This window comes from Gopherus flavomarginatus, chromosome 5, assembly GCF_025201925.1.
Source record: "Gopherus flavomarginatus isolate rGopFla2 chromosome 5, rGopFla2.mat.asm, whole genome shotgun sequence".
NCBI classification, from domain to species: domain Eukaryota; kingdom Metazoa; phylum Chordata; order Testudines; family Testudinidae; genus Gopherus; species Gopherus flavomarginatus.
In genome coordinates this window covers 63405401-63426880 of record NC_066621.1, presented here as the reverse complement: position 1 = coordinate 63426880, position 21480 = coordinate 63405401, and the positions used below count along the sequence as shown (strand labels likewise).

General features: G+C 43.8%; 1 protein-coding gene across 6 annotated transcripts in view; it reads right to left on the bottom strand.

Moving 5' to 3' along the window:
* The window catches only part of BMAL1 (basic helix-loop-helix ARNT like 1), a 93670-nt gene extending 74463 nt beyond the window's left edge, over nucleotides 1-19207 (bottom strand). For 2 of the 6 annotated variants that reach the window (XM_050955074.1, XM_050955071.1), the window contains exons 1-2: nucleotides 19065-19207; nucleotides 13145-13184 (exon numbers count right to left, since the gene is read on the bottom strand). The gene's annotated coding sequence lies outside the window, so the exon portion shown is untranslated. Of the gene's footprint in view, nucleotides 1-999; nucleotides 1142-13144; nucleotides 13238-19064 lie in introns of all 6 variants that reach the window. The other 4 variants (XM_050955073.1, XM_050955075.1, XM_050955076.1 and 1 more) reach the window with 4 other exon arrangements.
* Nucleotides 19208-21480: the final 2273 nt, after the last annotated feature.

Here is a 21480-nt window from a genome sequence, read left to right as displayed (position 1 = left end):
GGCTGACAGCTCATGAGGTTGATGTTGATCTGGAATTCCAAAGGACACCACCTGTCCTGAGCCATGTAAGGCCCACGTGTCCATCCCATCAGCCATGCAAACCTGACAAAGTTTTTCCCACACAGAGATAATACGGTGATCGCCACCAGTAAAGTAACAACTGGACATATGGAGGGACTGTCAATAGGAAGTCCATATCATAAGTTTAATAGCTGCAACAAGTGAAATTTTAACAAGTGAAATTATCAAATTTAAGATGACTTGTTACTGATGAACCAATTTGTATCAGGGATGGACCACCTGAAGTCAATTTTCTTCAAGATGGCAAAGGTGAGGTTGAACTGGCTAAGCTATTTTAATGAATGGAGTGAATCAATTCAACCAAGACCTCATGTTTGTCTTCATTAAGAAAGAGGCAATCTAAACCATCTGATTTAAAGCAGGAGCAAAGTTACCCTTTAACTAAGGCTATATTGCCAGGCAAGAGGAGTCTCCAGTCATCTTGCTCCCCTTGGGATTCACTTCCTGTCAGAGACCAGCTGCAAAAAGATGGAGAAGTTGGTTAAAAGACAAAAATAAATAAATAACCCGGAGATAGAGCCCTCAGATAGCTGTTGAGAAAACTTGAGGAAAAGGAAAAAATGGGGGCACCAGGCAACATCAGTATGGTTCACCAGGTGTGCCCTACAGGCAGATAGTATTTCCTACGTAAATTAATTGAATGTCTTGTATGAGTAACTTGGAATGGGGGGAGGGGAAAAAGAAAAGAGAAACCATAGTAATTTAAAGCCTGATGCAGCAGATTCTCTGGATTAGGGTTGTCAACTGTCTAATCACACGAACCCAGACACCCTTGCCCCACCCCTTCCCCTTCTCCAAGGCCCCGCCTGCACTCACTCCATCCCCCCTCCCTCCATCACTTGGTCTCCTGCATCCTCACTCACTTTCACCAGGCTGGGGCAGGGGTTGAGGTGCGGGCTACAGTCAGACAGTGCTTACCTTGGGCAGCTCCTGAGAAGCAGCCAGCACATCTGGCTCCTAGGCTAAGGAGCAGCCAGGTGGCTCCGCGCACTGCACCTGCCTGCAGGCACTGCGCCCACAACTCCCATTAGTCCCAGTGCACCACCGGACTTTTAGCAGCCTAAAAAAAAAAAAAAATCTGCCAGATTGGCTTCAGCAGCCTCTGGGAGATGAAACCTGATTCCTAGAGACTCCATGACAATCCAAGAGGGTTGGCAACCCTATCCTTGATACAAAATTAACAGCACAGACCAGGATAAATCAGGCACTCCTATCTTTCTCTCATTTAGAAAATAGGGACATCCAACCAAATTGAAAAGTAAACTTTAAAAGTGATTTATAGGACTCTTGTTTCTGTAGTACAATACATAATTAATCTGTGCAACTCATTGCCAAAAGATATCACTGAGGCCAAAAGCTAATTAGTAATCAAGTAGGATTAAAAACACAAACCCATGCACTTGCACTTCAGGGCATATACCTACCACATATGCCTATCACTAGCTTCCTGGGAAGAATTTTCACATGGTGGGGCAGAGAGTGTGGTGTGTTAAATTCACTCTGTGTAGGGGACTAACTTATTACTATTATTTAGGGCTATTGATTAATCACAGTTAACTCACACGATTAACACGACCAAATTAGGGCTGTCAAACTATTAAAAAAAGTAATCGCATGATTTATGACATTGTTAATAGAGTACCATTTAAATATTTTTGATGTTTTCTACATTTTCAAATATATTGATTTCAATTACAAGATAGAACACAATGTACAGTGCTCACTTCTTTTTTCTTACAAATATTTGTACTATAAAAACAAAAAGAAATAGTATATTTCAATTCACCTAATACAAGTACTATAGTGCAATCTATTTATATTGAAAATTGAACTTACAAATGTAGAATTATATACAAAAAGTAACTGCATTCAAAAACAAAACAATGTAAAACTTTAGGACCTACAAATCCACTCAGTCCTACTTCAGCCAATAACTCAGACAAACAAGTTTGGTTAAATTTGCAGGAGATAATGCTGTCCAAGTCTTGTTTATGTCACCTGAAAGTGAGAACAGGCATTCGCATGGCACTATTGTAGCTGGCATCACAAGACATTTATGGGACAAATGTGCTAAAAATTCATATGTCCCTTCACGCTTCAACCACCATTCCAGAAGACACGCGTCCATGCTGATGACAGGTTCTGCTCAATAACAATCCAAAGCAGAGCGGACTGACGCATGTTCATTTGCACCATCTGAGTCAGATGTCACCAGCAGAAAGCTGATTTTCTTTTTTGGTGGTTTGAGTTCTCTAGTTTCCGGAGTGCTGATCTTTTAAGACACCTGAAAGCTTGCATCATACCTCGTCCCTCTCAGATTTTGGAAGACTTGAGTCGAGCGCTGTATCTATCCATAGAAATCTCACATTGGTACCTTCTTTGTGTTGTGTCAAATCTGCTGTGAAAGTGTTCTTAAAACGAACATGTGCTAAATCATCATCCGAGACTGCTAACACATGAAATACATGGCAGAACATGGGTAAAACAGAACAGGGGACATACAATTCTCCCCCAAGGAGTTCAGTCACAAATTTAATTAATGCATTTTTTTAAAAAAGAGCATCAGCAGCATGGAAGTATGTCCTCTGGAATGGCGTACGAAGCATGAAGGGGCATATGAATGTTTAGTATATCTGGCACGTAAATACCTTGCAATGCCAACTGCAAAGTGCCATGCAAACACCTGTTCTCACGTTCAGGTGACGTAAATAAGAAGCAGTCAGCAGTATCTCCCATAAATGTAAACAAACTTGTTTGTCTTAGCAATTGGTGGAACAAGAAGTAGGACTGAGTGAATTTGTAGGCTCCCAAGTTTTAAATTGTTTTGTTTTGAGTGCAGTTAGGTAACAAAAAAACAAATCTACACTGGAAAGTTACACTTTCACTAAAGAGATTGCACTACAGTTCCTGTATGAGGTGAATTGAAAAATACTGTTTCTTTTGTTTATCATTTTTGCAGTGCAAATATTTGTCATAAAAATAATATAAAGTGAACACAGTACACTTTGTATTCTGTGTTGTAATAGAAATTAATATATTTGAAAATGTAGAAAAACATCCAAAAATATTTAATAAATTTAATTTGGTGTTCTATTGTTTAACAGTGTGATTAATCATGATATTTTTAATCGCAGTTAATTTTGAGTTAATCATGTGAGTTAAGTGCGATTGACAGCCCTAAAAAAAAATTAATTGTGATTAATTGCTGCCTGGGGCTTCTCCCCTCCTCGTTCCCCGCTGAGAGCAGGGGGAAGCTATCTGAGGCTTCTCGCCCCCCAAGGAGTGGGATCCAGCTGCCCTGGCTTCTCACTCTCATCCCCACACACCACCAGTAGCAGGTCAGCCTTGTCATAAAGTCATAAACTTTAAGGTCAGAAGGAACCATTATGATCATCTAGTCTGACTTCCTGCACAACACAGGACACAGAATCTCACCCACCCACTCCTGTAATAAACCCCTAACCTATGTCTGAGCTACTGAAGACCTCAAATCATGGTTTAAAGACTTCAAGGTGCAGAGGATCCTCCAGCAAGTGACCCGTGCCCCACACTGTAGAGGAAGGTGAAAACCCCCAGGGTCTCTGCCAATCTGCCCTAGAGGAAAATTCCTTCCCGACCCAATATGGCTATCAGCTAAACCCTGAGCATGTGGGCAAGACTCACCAGCCAGACACCCAGGAAAGATATCTCTGTAGTAACTCAGATTCCACCCCATCTAACATCCCATTCATAGACCATGGGGAATATTTATCGCTAATAGTCAAAGATCAATTAATTGCCAAAATTAGGCTAGCCCATTGTACCATCCCCTCAGTTAACTTTTCAAGCTTAGTCTTGAAGCCAGATACGTCTTTTGCCCCTACTGCTTCCCTTAGAGGGCTGTTCCAGAACTTCACTCCTCTGATGGTTAGAAACCTTCATCTAATTTTAAGTCTAAACTTCCTAATGGCCAGTTTATATCCATTTGTTCTTGTGTCCACATTGGTACTGAGCTTAAATAGCTCCTCTCTCTCCCTCCCTGGTATTTATCCCACTGATATATTTACAGAAAGCAATCATATCTCCCCTCAGCCTTCTTTTGGTTAGGAGGAAGGATAGCTCAGTGGTTTGAGCGTTGGCCTGCTAAACCCAGGGTTATAAATTCAATCCTTGAGGGGGCCACTTAGGGATCTGGGGCAAAATCAGTACTTGGTCCCGCTAGTGAAGGCAGGGGGCTGGACTTGATGACCTTTCAGGGTTCCTTCCAGTTCTGAGATTGAACTATCTCCATGTATTTTAACAAGCCAAAGTTATTTGAGTCTCCTTTCATAAGACTGGTTTTCCATTCCTCAGATCATCCTAGTAGCCCTTCTCTGTACCAGTTCCAGTTTGAATTCATCCTTCTTAAACATGGGAGACCAGAACTGCACACAGTATTCCAGATGAGGTACTAACACCTCCTTATCTCTACTGGAAATACCTCGCCTAATGCATCCCAAGACCCTATTAGCTTTTTTTCACAGCCATATCATATTTGCTGGCTCATAGTCATCCTGTCATCAACCAAGACTCTGAGATCCTTCTCCTCCTGTTACTTCCAATTGATGAGTCCCCAGCTTATAATAAAAATTCTTGTTATTAATCCCTAAATGCATGACCTTACACTTTTCACTATTAAATTTCATCCTATTACTATTACTCCAGTTCACAAGATCATCCAGATCTTCCTGTATGATATCCTGGTCCTTCTCTGTATTGGCAATACCCCCCAGCTTTGTGTCATCGGTGAACTTTATTAGCACACTCCCACTTTTTGTGCCAAGGTCAGTAATAAAAAAAGATTAAATAAGATTGGTCCCAAATCCGATCCCTGAGGAACTTCACTAGTAACCTCCCTCCAGCCTGACAGTTCACCTTTCAGTATGACCCGTTGTAGACTCCCCTTTAACCAGGTCCTTATCCACCTTTCAATTTCATACTGATCCCCATCTTTTCCAATTTAACTAATAATTCCCCATGTAGAGCTGTATCAGATGCCTTACTGAAATCGAGGTAGATTAGATCCACTGCATTTCTTTTGTCTAAAAAAAAAAATCTTACCTTCTCAAAGATCAGGTTGGTTTGGCATGATCTACTTTTTGCAAAACCATGTATTTTGTCCCAATTACCATTGACCTCAATGTCCTTAACTACTTTCTCCTTCAAAAAATTTTCCAAGACCTTTCATACTACAGATGTCAAACTAACAGGCCTGTAGTTATCCAGATCACTTTTTTCCCCTTTCTTAAAAATAGGAACTATGTTAACAATTCTCCAGTCATACAGTACAACCACTGAGTTTACAGATTCATTAAAAATTCTTGCTAATGGGCTTGCAATTTCGTGTGCCAGTTCCTTTAATATTCTTGGATGAAGATTATCTGCCCCTTCCCCTCACCCCCGATTTAATACCATTAAGCTATTCAAGTCTGACTTCTACTCGGATGTGGTAATATCTACCTCCATATCCTCATTCCCATTTGTCATCCTGCCATTATCCTTAAGTGCCTCATTAAAGACTGAGGCAAAGTATTTGTTTAGATATTGGGCCATGACTAGATTATCCTTAACCTCCACTCCATCCTCAGTGTTTGGTGGTCCCACTTCTTCTTTCTTTGTTTTCTTATTTATATGGCTATAGAACCTTTTACTATTGGTTTTAATTCCCTTTGCAAGGTCCAACTCTACATGGCTTTTGGCCTCTCTCACTTTATCCATACATATTCTGACCTTATTAAGGTAGTTTTCCTTGCTGATCCCTCCCATCTTCCACTCCTTTCTGCTTTTTCTTAATCACCTGTCTGAGATGCTTACTCATCCAGCTTGGTTTACAACTCCTGCCTATGAATTTTTTCCCCTTTCTTGGGATGCAGGCTTCTGCTAGTTTCTGCAACTTTGACTTGAAGTAATTCCAGGCCTCCTCTGCCTTTAGATTCACAAGTTCTTCAGTCCAATCCAATCCACTTCCCTAACTAATTTCCTTAATTTTTTTAAAGTTAGCCCTACTGAAATCAAAAACTTTAGTCACAGATCTATTTTTGTTTATCCTTCCATTTAGTTTGAAATGAATTAGCTCATGATCGCTCGAACCAAGGTTGTCCCCTACAATCATTTATTCTACAAGGTCTTCACCACTCACCAAAACCAAATCTAAAATGGCATCCCCTCTTGTTAGTTCAGCAGCTACTTGGTGAAGGAATCAATCAGCTATCGCATTCAGGAAAATCTGAGCCCTATTATTACTAGCACTTGTCCTCCAGTCTATATCTGAGAAGTTAAAGTCTCCCATGATCACACAATTCCAATTAGTATTTACTTCATTAAAAACATTAAAGAGGTCTCTATCCATATCCAGATCCCAGGTGGTCTATAGCACACCCCAAGTACTATCCCAGGGGAGGCTCTAGTAGCTTTCTTCCCCAGTGTGATTTTTGCCCAGACAGACTCTGTCTTATCATAGAGCCATGACACTGAAAAGACTGCACGGCTCCTGGCAAAGTGAGAGTGGGATGGGGGTGGCTTCTCATCCTGGCTCCCAGCTGGGATGGAGTCCATTCTTGCCATGGCTCCCAGCTGGAAGCCAGCCACCCAGCTCTCCAAGGAGAGGGATTCTAGTTCCCCAGATTTCTTGTCAATTTCACGGCAAGACAGCCAACAGACATGTAAGGGACACAGTGTCTATACAGCAAGGGCGGCTCCAGGCCCCAGTCCGCCAAGCGCGTGCTTGGGGTGGCAAGCCGCAGGGGGCACTCTGCAGGCGCCGCGAGGGTGGCAGGCAGGCTGCCTTCGGCGGCTTGCCTGCGGAGGGTCCGCTGGTCCCGCGGCTTCAGAGGAACAGCGGACCCTCCGCAGGCAAACCGCCGAAGGCAGCCTGCCTGCCGTGCTTGGGGCAGCAAAATGCCTAGAGGCACCCCTACTACACAGACACTGTCACCCTAACTAGACTGACATAAGCTTTATGCCACTTTTAGAACCACAGCTAATGCTGACCTTTGTTTGGTTATTGGTGTACATAAGTAGTTGATCACACACAATTTCTGTCACTGCAGAAATCAGACACACCGCTGAGTACTTAAAAGCTAGATAATCAAACAATTTAAGTGTCACCGTTATGTTTAAGATATCACCTTAAAGAAGGTTTGTTACCTGAGCTGTTTCAGGCTGTTTGCAAATTCAGAAAGAAAAGCATGCACTGGTTTACATTCTGCTCACATTTGAAAGGTTTTTCTAGTCCTTTTGGTTGTTCCAAAACAAAACACAAACCACCACCACAATTCAATACTACCTCCTCTGCCTCTCAAAGAATGCTTAAATTATGTAGAATCTGGATCTGCCAAGGGGGGGCAAATAAATACCTTACGATAGCTGGATCCTCTGCACACTGGGTGTTTGACTCACTGTCTTATGGGCAGGTTATTCTATAATTGCCCTTAAGAGAATGTTTGCATCTTCCTCTGAAGCATATGGTACTCCCCGATGGCACCTAAGACACTGGACTCGCTGGACCACTGGACTGATGTCATATGCAAGTCCTATGTTGAATATTCAGTTTACTTTATGAGCAACCAATTTAATTGTTATAGCAGCAATTAAAACAGGGAATCTATTTCACATAAAAGAAATGTTATGAGAAATAAATTAGAATAGCGTGTGTCAATATCCTTAAGTTTATTGACAAATTTCCATACTACTGTGCAGCTACTGGGCGATGCAGCTAGCTATCTCCCCACTCCACTCACACAGCATGTAACACTGCATACTGCAATGCTTAGTGAAGAATCAAGTAACAGACATCTGAATTTCCTCAATTACACGAGTTTTAAAATCATGCCATGGAAGTCACTTGAACAGTGTTTTGTTAAAAAAGAATTTTTTTAAAAAAAGCAAAATTCCTAAACGGAAATGTAACAGACACTTCAATTAGTGACAGACAGAATCTGAAACCAGAAAACTTCCGTTTGTTTTTATATTAACTTGTTGAAGGTCTGACATCATCCACAAAAGCCACACTATGCTGGGTAAAGGCCGAAATTGGCCTGAACTACCCCTATTTTTCATTTCAGTGGGGAAGTAAGATTATCTACTGTCCTGAGGCTTTTTAATAGGAGTGCCATTTAGGAATGCTAGGTGCAAAACTATTTCCTACAGAGACTAAGTGATTTTCTGGGGTTCTGAATTAAAACCAAGACCTGAACATATGGTGCATATTTTTAAAAAACACTTAAGTAACACTGACAATGTGGACAACTTTTTAATTTAATTCATTCAAGTCTGTAACAGTCTGTTGTGTAAATCTACATTTAGGGACTGTTTTAAATTGTAGACTTAGCTGCAATGCATTCTGGAAAAATAAGCAGGAGGAAAAAAGCAATTCCTGTTCCTCAGTGAAAGACAGAGGAGGGAGGGATCAAGACTTGCAGTGGTTCTTCTTTTGAGAGTTCCTGGAAAATGGCCAGGGTGTGCTAGAGAGCCTGAAAAGTAATAGGCATTGGATATCTACTAAAGGGAGGAGATGAGAGAAGTTGCAGAATTGGGTGAATGAAGTTACCCAGGGCATTGTAATAGAGCATGCAGAGCCCCTGGAGGTGAGCTTCCCCTTTCTTTAGGGGCCCAGGCTTATGGTTTCTGAGACAGAAAGAGAAAAGAAAAAGAAGGAAGATACTCCTCTTCACCCAGTCGCCACTGTGGTCAGATGGGAGGTGGTCATAACCCTGGCAGAGAGATTAGAACCAGATAAGAGAGACTGGTGGTGTCCAGTTTGGACCCTATAACCAAGGGAAGAAAATATGTGGGGAATCCCAGTATAAAGGAGAATATATCACACAAACCTTAGGGAAAGTACTGTGGCCTGGAGAGAGCAAGGAATGCCAGACACTGGTTAGAGCCAATGTTTACTTTGGACTTTTTGTTAGACTCGTTTCCTCCAGAAAGGGTGTAGTTTTCCTAAAACAGAGGGCCAAACTACATAATCACTTTAGCACCTTACAGCAAAGGGATTTGGCACGTTCAGTCCCAAGAAAAAACTGGTGGGGGAGGAGGGGGACTGCTAGTCTTAAAAAGTGTTAAAGTCTGTTACAGAAAGGATGGTGATCAATTGTTCTCCATGTCCAGTAAAGGTAGGACAAAAGTTAATATGTTTTATCTTTAGCAAGGAAGATTAGGTTGGATATTAGGAAAAACTTTCTAACTGCAAAGGTAGTTTATCTCTAGAATAGGCTTCCAAAAGAAGTTGTGGAATCTCTATTAGTGGAGGTTTTTAAGAACAGGTTAGACCAGGGGTCTCAAACTCAAATGACCACAAGGGCCACATGAGGACTAGTAAATTGGCCCGAGGGCCACATTACTGACACCTCCCGCTGCCGCCCTCAGCCCTTCCCCCACTCCACCCCTTCCATGAAGCCCCGCCCCTGCCTCACCTCTTCCCACCCCTTCCCTGTCCCCACTCCAACCCCTTCCCCGAAATCCCCACCCCAACTTCATCCCCTCCCTGCCCTTAGGGGGTGCATGAGGGGTGTGGCAGGGGCTCAGGGCAGGGAGTTGGGGTGTGTGGTGTGAGGTGCAGGGGGGGAAGGGTGCAGCAGGGGGCTCAGGGCAGTGGGTTGGGGTGCAGGAGAGGTGTTGCAGGGGGTCAGGGGTTTGACTGCAGGAGGAGTTCGGGGGGCTGGCTCTGGCCCGCTGTGCACTGGGGGCATGGCAAGCTCCCTGCCTGCCTGCCCGTCCTGCCCCCGCATTGCTCCAGGAAGTGGCTGGAACGTGGGGAAGCAGGGGCACAGGGTGTGTGTGTTGCTGCTGCTTCAGGCACCACCCCCAGCACCTCCCATTGGCCAGGAACAGGGAACCATGGCCAATGGAAGCTGCTGGAGGTGGTGCCTGAAGCAACAGCAACACACACACACACACACACACACACACACACACACACACACACCCCGTGCCTCTTCTCTCGCAGGTTCCATCCACTTCCCGGAGTGGCGCAGGGGCAAGGCAGGCAGGGAGGGAGCCTGCTCTGCCCCCGGTGCGCGTCGGGCTACAGCTTCTCTAGGTAAACACTGGAGGAGGGTAGGGGGGCTGCGAGGACCTCGCGGGCCATGTGTTTGTGACCCCTGGGTTAGACAAACATCTGTCAGAGGTGGTCTAGGCTGAGTTGGTCCTACCTTAGTGCAGGGGGCTGGACTTGATATCTTATAGTCCCTTCCAGCCTTACATTTCTATGAATATGGCAAGAATGACTTTCAAATTTCTCACTTATAGGGCCGATTCAATTCTAAGAGATCCAATCATAAATCTGAAACATTTTTCTCCTCCTATCCCAGAACTAACTTAAACGGCAGAAAAGACTTAATCAGAAAAGTCTTCCAGAGAGTGTACTTCTAGTCTTTTGAAAATAGTAAAATGGTCAATCAATTGCAATTCACAAAGTGAAGCTTTTCATTTATGGAAGAAACAGATGCACTTTAAGGTCAACCATTTGCAAGTTAAAAAGAAAACTCCAGTCTCTGCACACTTTTAATCCATTACAAAGAATTACTTTTACCATATATGACAGGGCACACAGGCCCCTCACTGCCAGGGGGATTAATGAGGGCCTGTGGACCCAATCGCCCCATCTCAGTACACTTGTAGCAAATGTCAGGTGTAAAGAGGGTAGCTAAAAGAGACCCAGTTCATTTGGGGACTGCTACTTTGTTCTATATTATGATAAACGATCTCCCAGAAAGCGTGCAGATGGGAACAGGTATTTCCCTTTTCACTGACAACTGTGCTATACAGACTAAGCATAAAAGACAATAAGCAATATTTTGTGGAAGGAAAGTTTATTTGGAAGTCTTTGATCCCAAGCCAACTCAATTTTTCCTTAAAGAGACTAATGAGAATGTCAGGGAGATGGAATGGGGTCAAGGGTGAGGGGGGAAACAGAAGCCTTGCAGCATTTCTTTAAGGACACCAGACCAGTTATTTTCAACCTTTTTTCATTTGCAGACCCCTAAAAAATTTCAAATGGAGTTGTGGACTCCTTTGGAAATTTTAGATATAGTCTGCAGACCCTCAGGGATCTGCAGACCACAGGTTGAAAACCACTGCACTAGACTGAGTGAAAGGATATTAAAAAACAAAAAACAAACTTGGCTAACAAAGAATGAATGAAGAAGGTGGCAGAAGTCACAGGAAGAGGTGAACTACTGGAAGACCAGAGCAGCCAGCAGCAGGGGACACTAGGTGGAGGAGGGGGAAAGAGAAAGAGAGAACTGCTGTGCCATGCCTAGCAACAAGGAGAAACTCCAGTGATAAGTCCACTATTTCACACCATATATTAAACATCTTTAGAATGTTAGTCAAAGTGTGCACCCAGACACTGAGCCCAAGTACAACAGTTTTTACTCACAGTCTTCTTCGGGTACACAGTAAAGAAAAACCTGTGGCTGGCCCATGCCAGCCGACTCAGGCTCACAGGGCTCGTGCTGCAGGGCTGTTTCACTGCTGCATAGACTTCTGGGCTCGGACTGGAGCCCAGGCTCCAGGACCCTGCAAGGGCTCAAGCCCAGAATTCTACACAGCAATGAAACAGACCCACAGCACAAGCCTTAGAAGATGGAGCTGGCTGGCACAGGCCAGCCATGGCTTTTATTTTGCAGAGTAGACATACTCAGATTCCAGTGCTGGCCCATGAATATATATTATGCTCAGTCCCATAAGTAGTTCATGTATCATTAAAAATCAGAAGTGCAGTGCCACTCACTCATGTCCTTTAAAGATCTTACTGTGAGACTGTGAAAGGTATAATTCAATGGTGGGCAACCTGTGGCCTATCAGGGTAATCTGTTGGCAGACTGCCAGACTGTTTGTTTACATTTGCACGGCCGTCCGCAGCTCCCAGTGGCTGCAGTTCACCGTTCCCGGCCAGTGGGAGCTGTGGGAAGCAGTGCAAGCCCGGCTGCCATTTCCCACAGCTCCAATTGGCCGGGAATGGCGAACCACAGCCACTTGGAGCTCCAGGCAGCCGTGGAAATGTAAACAGACGGTCTGGCAGCCCGCCAACGGATTACCCTGACACGCCGCGTGTGGCCCATGGATTACAGGTTGCCCTCCACTGGTGTAATTCATCCACTCCATCTTCTCTCCTTATATTCCTCCTCAGTTCATTTCAGTACTTAGTCTTATTGACAAAAATGTAACAACACTCAGAAAACAGAAAAGAGTACAGACAAAGAAAGGCTGGCTGAAACTTTTATATGGACAATTATTTAAACTTAAGGTGTTCAGATAGCAGAACTTTCCAGTCTAAGAATGGACTTGGGCTCTCTGTAATTTCCCCCATGCAGAATGTTTGTATATTAAAGCTCTTCCAAGAGGAAGTTATTAAATATTCATATAGATGTTTAATGAATAATCCGGCTGTTTAAAGAATCCTTAAAAGAAACTACATTTCTTCGACTCTACTGGCATCTTGTATAAAACTGGAAAAGCATTTGATCACACTTTGTGCATATTCAGTTTCTCCTGTATAGTCAATAGACTCTTCCTGTTTGTGTGGTTCTCTTTCAACACAAAGGAAAGAATCAGCTAAAATATAAAAACTGGAAAATAAGATTGGATTTTTTTTTTAAATGGCAAGGAGCAAGTGTAGTACTTAAAACTCCTTTTAACTCATTTTAAGTTCCCTATATCTCAAGATTACAGTGACCCCCTCTGTCCAATAGGTAGTTTAAAGACTGAAAACTCCTTCAGTTGTCTAATCCTGAACTGACCATGTAAGTTTATGTTTGAATGATAATACCAGTATTTAAGTAAGCGCATAACACTAGCCTGGAACAATTACATTCAACTCTGCATTTTTATTTTTTCCAGACTGGAGCACAGACTATATTCTGCATAAATAACTAGTCTGTTTAAAAGTCAAAGGGCAGAAGAAATACTTCATTAAAAAAATTAAGCTAATTGTATAGCATGCATCATTAGCTGAGTCTTCCTGGACATCTGACTTCTCATGAAAGATTCAAAACATAGGTTTGAGGGGAAAATACAAATGGACTCATTCTGTAGTTACCAATTTTTCAGCTGTCCATGGTACCAAGACAGTCAAACAACTGCAGAGAAAGGCACGAGTCATGTAGGTAACTCCCTTAACACACACACAGTTCTAAGATGAACGGCAAATTGCATAAAATAAAATAAAATAAAAAAAAAAAAAGAAATCTAGTGCTCAATTACTGCATGGTATTTCTTTGAGTCTTAGCAAACTGATAATCTATAATATGGTAACTCACTGCAAAAACTGCAAAAAAGCATGAGCCGCAAGATAATACCTCCAAATCAGCTTTCTATATAGAATCCTGTAACCAGAACACTGAAAACATTTACAATACATTGATTGCATTAGCTGTTTTTCCCTAAATTTCATTTAAAAAAAAAATCATTGCTGAAGACTGTATTCTTTGAAATCTGTCATGTATCTGAAATCTAAAAACCTCAATGGCAGGATTATAACAAAATGGCTTGAAGGATATGATGCCAATGCAAACTGTTCAGAAACTGTGAAACTACTATTCTTTAACATGACAAGTGTTAGAAATACTCCTCCACAATGATACTGTAATTACTTAATGGGAATTATATTTCAACAGTAGCCATACCAGAAGCGTACCATTAAATATTTACCTTAAGAGTAAGCTTTCAGACAACAGTACTTCCTTCACATAAGCTGCTATTCAAAAGCCCCATATCAATGGAAAGCTTGCTAATTTAATGACAGGCAAAGAAATAGTTGCCATAAGCAATGATATGTTATGAAAAATAAATTTGTATTTTATCACTGTTTATACTTGTCTGTGTAGTCTTCTTTAGAAAAGTTAATAAGAAATGTAGACTGACTAGGCCATTTTAAATGGATTATGCCATTTACTGCTTTAACTCCTGTGAATGATATTTTTTGCTGTAAAAGAAGCCTATTGGCATCCTTCCTACTAGAAACTCCTCCTCTCTTCCCTTCCCCTCCCACCCCTCAAACTACAGTGTGGCTTCAGCCCAGGTACACAAGTTGTTCTGACTCTGAGTCAGCTGCCGGTGTTAAACTCTGACATCAGTGTCCTGTGGCTCCTAATAGATTAACAGACGTATTGGCTCTTTGTCGCTTTTTACAGATCCAGACTAACATGGCTACCCCTCTGATATCTGACATCAGAGACACTTAATACCAAGCTCTCCAAACAGCAGGAACTCAAAAGGTTACACAAAATGTGTATGCTGACTAAGAAATACCCATTGTAGTTGCAAATGAGAAAAACATGGAACATGGGCTAACACCAGATGACCTTCCTAGTACTAGGTTAGCGGTTCCTATCTTATGTTCATTTATGGCGTGGGGGGGGGGGGAAGTTTTATTAGATTTTTACTCTTCAGATTCCTTAGTTAAACAAAAAGAATAAGGAGTACTTGTAGCACCTTAGGCCACGTCCAGACTAGGAATAAAAATCGATTTTAGATACGCAACTTCAGCTACGAGAATAACGTAGCTGAAGTCGAATTTCTAAAATCGAGGTACTCACCAGTCTGGACGGCGCTGCATCGATGTCCGCGGCTCTCCGCGTCGATTCCGGAACTCCGTTCGGATTGATGGAGTTCCGGAATCGATGTAAGCGCGCTCGGGGATCGATACACCGCGTCCAGACTAGACGCGATATATCGATCCCCGAGCAATCGATTTTAACCCGCCGATGCCGCGGGTTAGTCTGGACGAGGGCTCAGAGACTAACAAATTTATTTGAGCATAAGCTTTCATGGGTAAAGCCCACTGAAAGTTTAATGTTATAATGTAGTTTGAAATTTGTTTATTAGCCACTGTCCAAACTAGTCATCAACTTTCTCAAAGGCCACAAATAACATCTTGTTCCAGTTTATTAAATTGATCATGAATCCGTCAATCTGCTGAAACCTAGTGGTAGCTGCTTTGAGGTTTTGCATCTATTCTTAAAAATTGATTAGACAAATTGAGCTTACAATGTTGAGTGAAAAAAATCAGGTTTCCAAGGAGATGGAGCCTGGGCCCTGAATACGTAGCCTAACATTAAATTTATTTTCACAGATTGGATTAAAACATCAGATAAGATACATAGCTCCTATTGTTATAGTTGTGCACATAATCTGATGTAAAAGGTGATGAAAATATACCTATGTGTCATTTTTATACAACATGGTGTATTTAATGCAGAATCAGTCATTCATAGTTGAGGGTAAAACAGTTAACTAACCAGGGGTTTTTATAAAAGAGGTTTTGTTATAGACTATTAGATTACCTGGAAACCCAAGATATACAATTTCACCAACCTTTAAAACTACAATTTTTCAATGAAATACAGCAAAAGTTAGGATTTCAAATACATCGTTAACTTGTTTTTCCTGAATCTCACACATTTAGACAGCACTATATCAGGGTACACATTTCATCAGGAGAATTAGAACACTGCATGCACAGTTCTGCCAAGTTCATGTTTTGTGTTAAAAACTTTTTGAAATTTAGGATTTATATGCTAAGTTCTTCAACCTTGCCATTAGATTTTGCATTTAACTTCCCCTGCTTTAGAGAGAGAAAAAACTAGTAAAGGGAGCAGAAGGCAGCCATATCTGCAAGTATCTAAAAATTTTGAGCCAGTTTAGTCATCCCTGTAGAAAGATGAGTAGAAAGTGCTCTAGGCATATAAGTGAAAATGCCACCTTTAACAACGTCATAACTTGTTTTTAAAAATATGCAACTTTCTCTTTTAGCTTGGATAGTTTCTCCTTCAATAAGGCTTAGAAAAACCACCACGTTTTTATGCAGACTCATAACTCAGCCTGAACAGATTGATCAAATTTAAAAAAAAATTTTTTTTTCGCTTGGGGCTAAAAATCAGACCTGGAAAACTACATCCTAAAATGTTTTGATAAAGTTAAGAGGAACAGAAGATGATAACTATAACTCATTCTTTTCTATCGTTTTTATAGTGTTCATAGTTAGTGAATGCTATAGGTCCAATTCCGAGAGCGCTCTCCCTTCAACTTAATTATTCCAGCCCCTGGAAGCAGTGGTAGCGATGTCAGTGGGAGAAGCTCTCCTGCCAACATAAGCACCAGTGTGGACAGCACTAAGTAGGCATAAGTTATGTCGCTCAGGGGGAGGGGTATGAATTAGCCACAGGCGACATAATTTATGTCAATTTAAGCTGTAGGGTAGCGATAGCATCAGTCTATTCAACTCTCAAACAGATATTGGCACTTCTAGGCCAAAATCAAAAGGTACTGTCGGGGACTTCTGAGAGTTAATTTGGTATAACAGACCATAAAAAGATGGAGAGTTAGTGTATTTCCATTTTTCTTACTAAGTCTTAAAGGACAGTATTAAGATAGCAGTTCTCATTAAAGACATTCTAATGTTCATATTAGTTTTACTGACTAGATATAGTTTGTAGTCACAAAAGCTTGAATATTATTCTTTTGGACAGTTATTACACTTTCAGGATTAGAGAGGCAAGGTGGGTGAGGCAATATCTTTTATTGGACCAACTTCTGTTGGTGAGAGACAAGCTTTCGAGCTTCCAGAAGAGTTCTGTGTAAACTCGAAAGCTTGCCTCTCTGACCAACAGAAGTTGGTCCAATAAAACAAAGGTTTTCAAACTAGGGGGCACAGAATGTATTCCGGGTGTTTATGGTATGTGTGAGCGAGAGAAGCTTTAGGAGAGCAGTGGCTGCTGGCCAGGCACCCAGCTCTGAAGGCAGCACCACCGCCAGTGCCAGCAATGCCATACCATGCCACCCTTAGTTCTGTGCTGCTGCTGCTGCTGACGATGGTATGCTGGGCGCTTGGTCAGCTGCTGCCACTTTACACTCAGCCTTCAGAGCTGGCAGTATATGTTCTTGTGTAGTGAGAGCAGGGGGAGGCGTAAATGACTAGACACAAAGAAGAGGACATGAACAAATCAGTTTGAGAACCACTGCAATAAAATATATTAATTCACCCACCTTATCTCTAGTATCCTGGGACCAACAGAGCTACAACAACATTGTATACAACAATGATAGTTTCAGGATTAGTGAGTTTAGGTGGCAGGGAAGAATTTAGCCTTAAGGTCCGCAAAGGAGAACTGTGTTTCAGCATTTCAGTTGGAATTCAATCTCTTCCTCTAGCGTGTCTTGTAGCATTTATTTTGTTTTTCAAAGTTAGTTAGCTAATACTTTAGACACTACTTAGAACCTAGTACAGAAAGGATCCATCAGAGGATTTGAGGATTGATCATGACCAGTTAACTTGTTTTAAACTATGTTTAAACCCTGTTTACATTGGTGTGAAGGGGTGTAAAACTGTTCTTAAAAAAAAAGTAGTGAGGGGGAATTTTCCTAGTCTAAACAAAGCTACCGTACAAGTCTCACAATTAGCAATAACTTTCTAAACTTTGATTCTTGTTTACACATCCTTCATCTATATGACATATATTGAAAATTAAAGGGGGAGGATACAGGGTTTCTAAATTCTGGAATTTGAATAATGTAGTAGAAAGTTGAGGTATCTGAAGAGATGAATTTCTACTGCTCTCAAATGGGACTTTTATAATCGGTAAACCAAAATTTTAAAAACCAAATAAAAATCATTGTATTAAGAAGGCACAGTAATTGTTCTCAGTACATTGGTACATTTTATTAAAGTGTATAATATTTACTTTCTCAACCTGTGCTTCATTAAATGACAGCATCAAGATCAACAGAAGACACCATGGGTACAAATAACAGCCACCACGGAACATCCTGAGCAGCAGTACTAAATATGACAACTTCCAAACAGCTAATCAAGAGCAAAACATATTTTTATTTAAAAAAGCAAGCACGAAAATATGATCAAACAGCAAGATTTTCTGGACTAATACTCTTTGCCCTGCTCTTTCTTCTTCTGCCTCTGCAAAATGGTGAAAGCGTCTATTCAAATACTGCTTACGGGAAGGCTGGGAGCTCTCAAACTTCAGAGAGCACATTAGGGGACCAAACCACACTTTGTTCCAGCACTGGACATTTTCCACACAGAATAATTATATTTACCTCGGATTTACAAGTACAGAAAATTATTTTAACCAATGAACTAAGATAGACTCTAAGCACTAAGAACTGATGCATGATATCCTCCACCATGTAAACTATAACCAGCGGAATCCACCTGCAGCTTCTCCTTCTGTGTATTAATAAGCCCATTTCATCCTGTTTGACTTCTTAGTATTTCATTAGGTTCTTATATATACGTGTATGGTTAACTGTTGTCATTTATTACACCATACAGCAGGGGGTTATTTAACAAAAACATACCCCAAGTCGAACCAGTCAGTATGCCTTAGCCATGGCTGGAAGAGAGGGGATGCTGCTCTCCACTCAGAAGGAGGGACTCTTGTCTATTCCCCCACCTCTTCCCTCAGGAAGCCTTGAAAACTATATAGCCTGGGGATACACTGGGCGGGGGGAGGGGCGCGTGTCAGGGTATGGGGATTGGGGACCTGTAATGTAGATTGTGTGTGTGTGTGATATATATATATAGATATAGATATAGATATATAGAGATATAGATATACACACACACACTTGTAATATATATTTCTGCTGGGTGTCCACAATCACCCCCTCCTCCTGTACAAATACCCTTCACCCCTCCACACACGCCCAAACCCCCCAACATACACCCTCACTCCCTTCCCAGGCACCTCCACACATCCCCAGCCCCCCAACCTGCAGCCCCACTCCCTTGCCACCACTCCTCCATACACACACACAACCCCAACACACACCCACTCTCTTCCCCTCGCCCCCGCTCTCTCTCGGACTCCGGAAAGGAATCGCCCCCGTCTCTCGCCCCCGCACCCTCCCTGACGGTAACCTCTTCCCTCTCTGACAGGAGCCCCCCGCCCCCGGTCCCCTGACCGGACCCAGCCCCTCTTCCCCAGCCCCTCTCTCCTCACCGTATAGGGGGGAGGGGGTCGGTGCCCCTCGGCGGCGCGGTGAGGGATATGAGCAGCGCAGGCACCCCCGTCCCTGACCTACTTTCCGCCTGGCTTGCCACTGAACGTCGCACCACTAACCTACTTTCCAGCCAATGGCTTCTTCCCCCAGCCTGATACCTAGAGCCCCTCTCCGCCAATGAGCGAGCAGCTCACAAAAGTCGTCGTCCAATGGCGTTCAAGCGGACCTCCAGGACCTGCCCCTCAGAACTCCGACCAATCCGCGCACGCTCAAGGAGAGGGACCCAATCAGAAAGGGACTTCGCAGTTTTCCTCCCGCCCTACTGAAGTACTAACTAGGGGCTGGGGAAGGAGAGGCGGGGCGTGCGGGCTCGATGAGGGGGCGGAGTCAGAAGTTGCGTAACGCTTCGCTGTAGGTGACGAGATGAGAGTGTATAGCGCTGCTGGTGTGGCCGGGCGCGCTTTGCCCCCATCGAACTCTGGGGAGCGCTTTGGCGGGCGAACTGGGGGGAGTGTCTGAACAATTCTTACTCTGGCCCATGTCAACGCAGCAGGTTGCCGTGTCATCACTATGACATCACCCACCCTTGTCACGTCATTGCCTTGACATCACTTTGGGCCACTACATCATCACCTCACCCTGCATTGTCACTAAAGTGTCACCACTTTCTAGTGCAGGGTCACTACCTTACACTGTTACACCATCCCTTTGTGCGGCAGCATCATCACTGCCAGTGTGACATCACCCACCCCCATGCTTCTGTGTCCTCCCTTCATGCCACAGTAGCTCCTCACTGTTACTACTTGACCTTGCTGGGTCACCACAATGGCCTTGTGTAGGGCTGCCAGGCGTCCGGTCTTCAACCAAAATGACTGGTCAAAAAGAGATGTTGGTGGCTCTGGTCAGCGCAGCTGACCAGGCCGCTAAAAGTCTGGTTGGCCACAGCGTCCAGTTCCATGCAGCTCCTGGAAGCCTCCAGCATTTCCCTCTGGCTCATAGGTGCGTGGACAGCCAGAAGGGCTCCACACACTGCGCCTACCAATGGCGCAAATGCCACCCTGAGCTCCGGATCCGCAGCTCCCATTGGCCTGGAACCACTGCCAATGGGAGCTGTGGGGGCAGCGCCTGTGGACAGGGGAGCACATGGAGCCCCCTGGCCACTCCTGTGCCTAGGAGCCAGAGAGACACGTCACTGCTTTCCGGGAGCCACCTGAGGTAAGCACTGCTTGGAACCCACACCTTGAACCCCCTCCCGTCCCGCAACTGCTCACCGCTGCCCTGAGCCCCCTCCCGCACCCAAACTCACTCCCAGAGCCCGCACCCCCTTATGCACCCCAATCTCTTGACTCAGCCCTGAGCTCTCTCACACACTCTGAACCCCTCGGCCCCAGCCCAGATCCCCCTTCTGCACCCCAAACCCTTCATCCCCGGTCTCGCCAGAGTCTGCACCCCCAACCAAGAGCTCATACCCTCTCCTGTACCCCAACCCCCTGTCCCAGCTCAGTGAAAATGAGCATGTGAGTGAGGGTGGGGGAGACCGAGCGACGGAAGGAGGGGTAATGAACTGAGAGGGGAGCGCAGCCTCGGAGAAGGGGCGAGGTAGGGGGGCCTTGGGTAAGGGGCGAGGCAGGAGGTGGGGCAAGATTGTTCCGTTTTCTGCAATCAGAAAGGTGGAAACCCTAGCCTTGTCTCATGATGCTATATCATCCCCATAGTGTCACAGCATTGCTTCCACCGGTGCATCATTGCCTTGAACCATGATGTCACTCACAGCACCATCAAAAGGAATCCTAGAAATCCATTTGCCAGGTAATTTGCATTTTTACAGAGAATCTTTAGCTTTTACATTTGTGAAGAAATAAAAACATATACAGTGGACCCTTATTATCTGTTCTAATTGGGACTGGGGCCAGATTGGATAATCAATAATTTGGATAATCAGGAGAATGGTTGCAGCTCGGGCTGTCATGTCCATGCAGTCTGGCTTCCGTTTCAGCCCTGGGCAGTGGCACTTGGGCTGTCAGCTTAAAAATTGTAAATATATCAATTAAACATTGTGTTCAACCAGGGCCGGCTCTAGCCATTTCACTGCCCCAAGCACGGCGGCACGCCGCGGAGGGGCGCTCTGCCGCTCGCCGTGGCTCCGGTGGACCTCCTGCAGGCGTGCCTGCGGATGCTTCACCAGAGCTGCGGGACCAGCGGACCCTCCGCAGGGACGCCTGCAGGAGGTCCACCGAAGCTACCTGCCACCCTCCCGGCAACTGGCAGAGCGCCCCCCCGCGGCATGCCGCCCCAAGCACGCGCTTGGCGCGCTGGGGCCTGGAGCTGGTCCTGTGTTCAACTAATACCTATACATCGAAGCAAGGAAAATGAAAGTTCAGCATTTCATTTAAATCAAGGGAAAATGCAAATTTT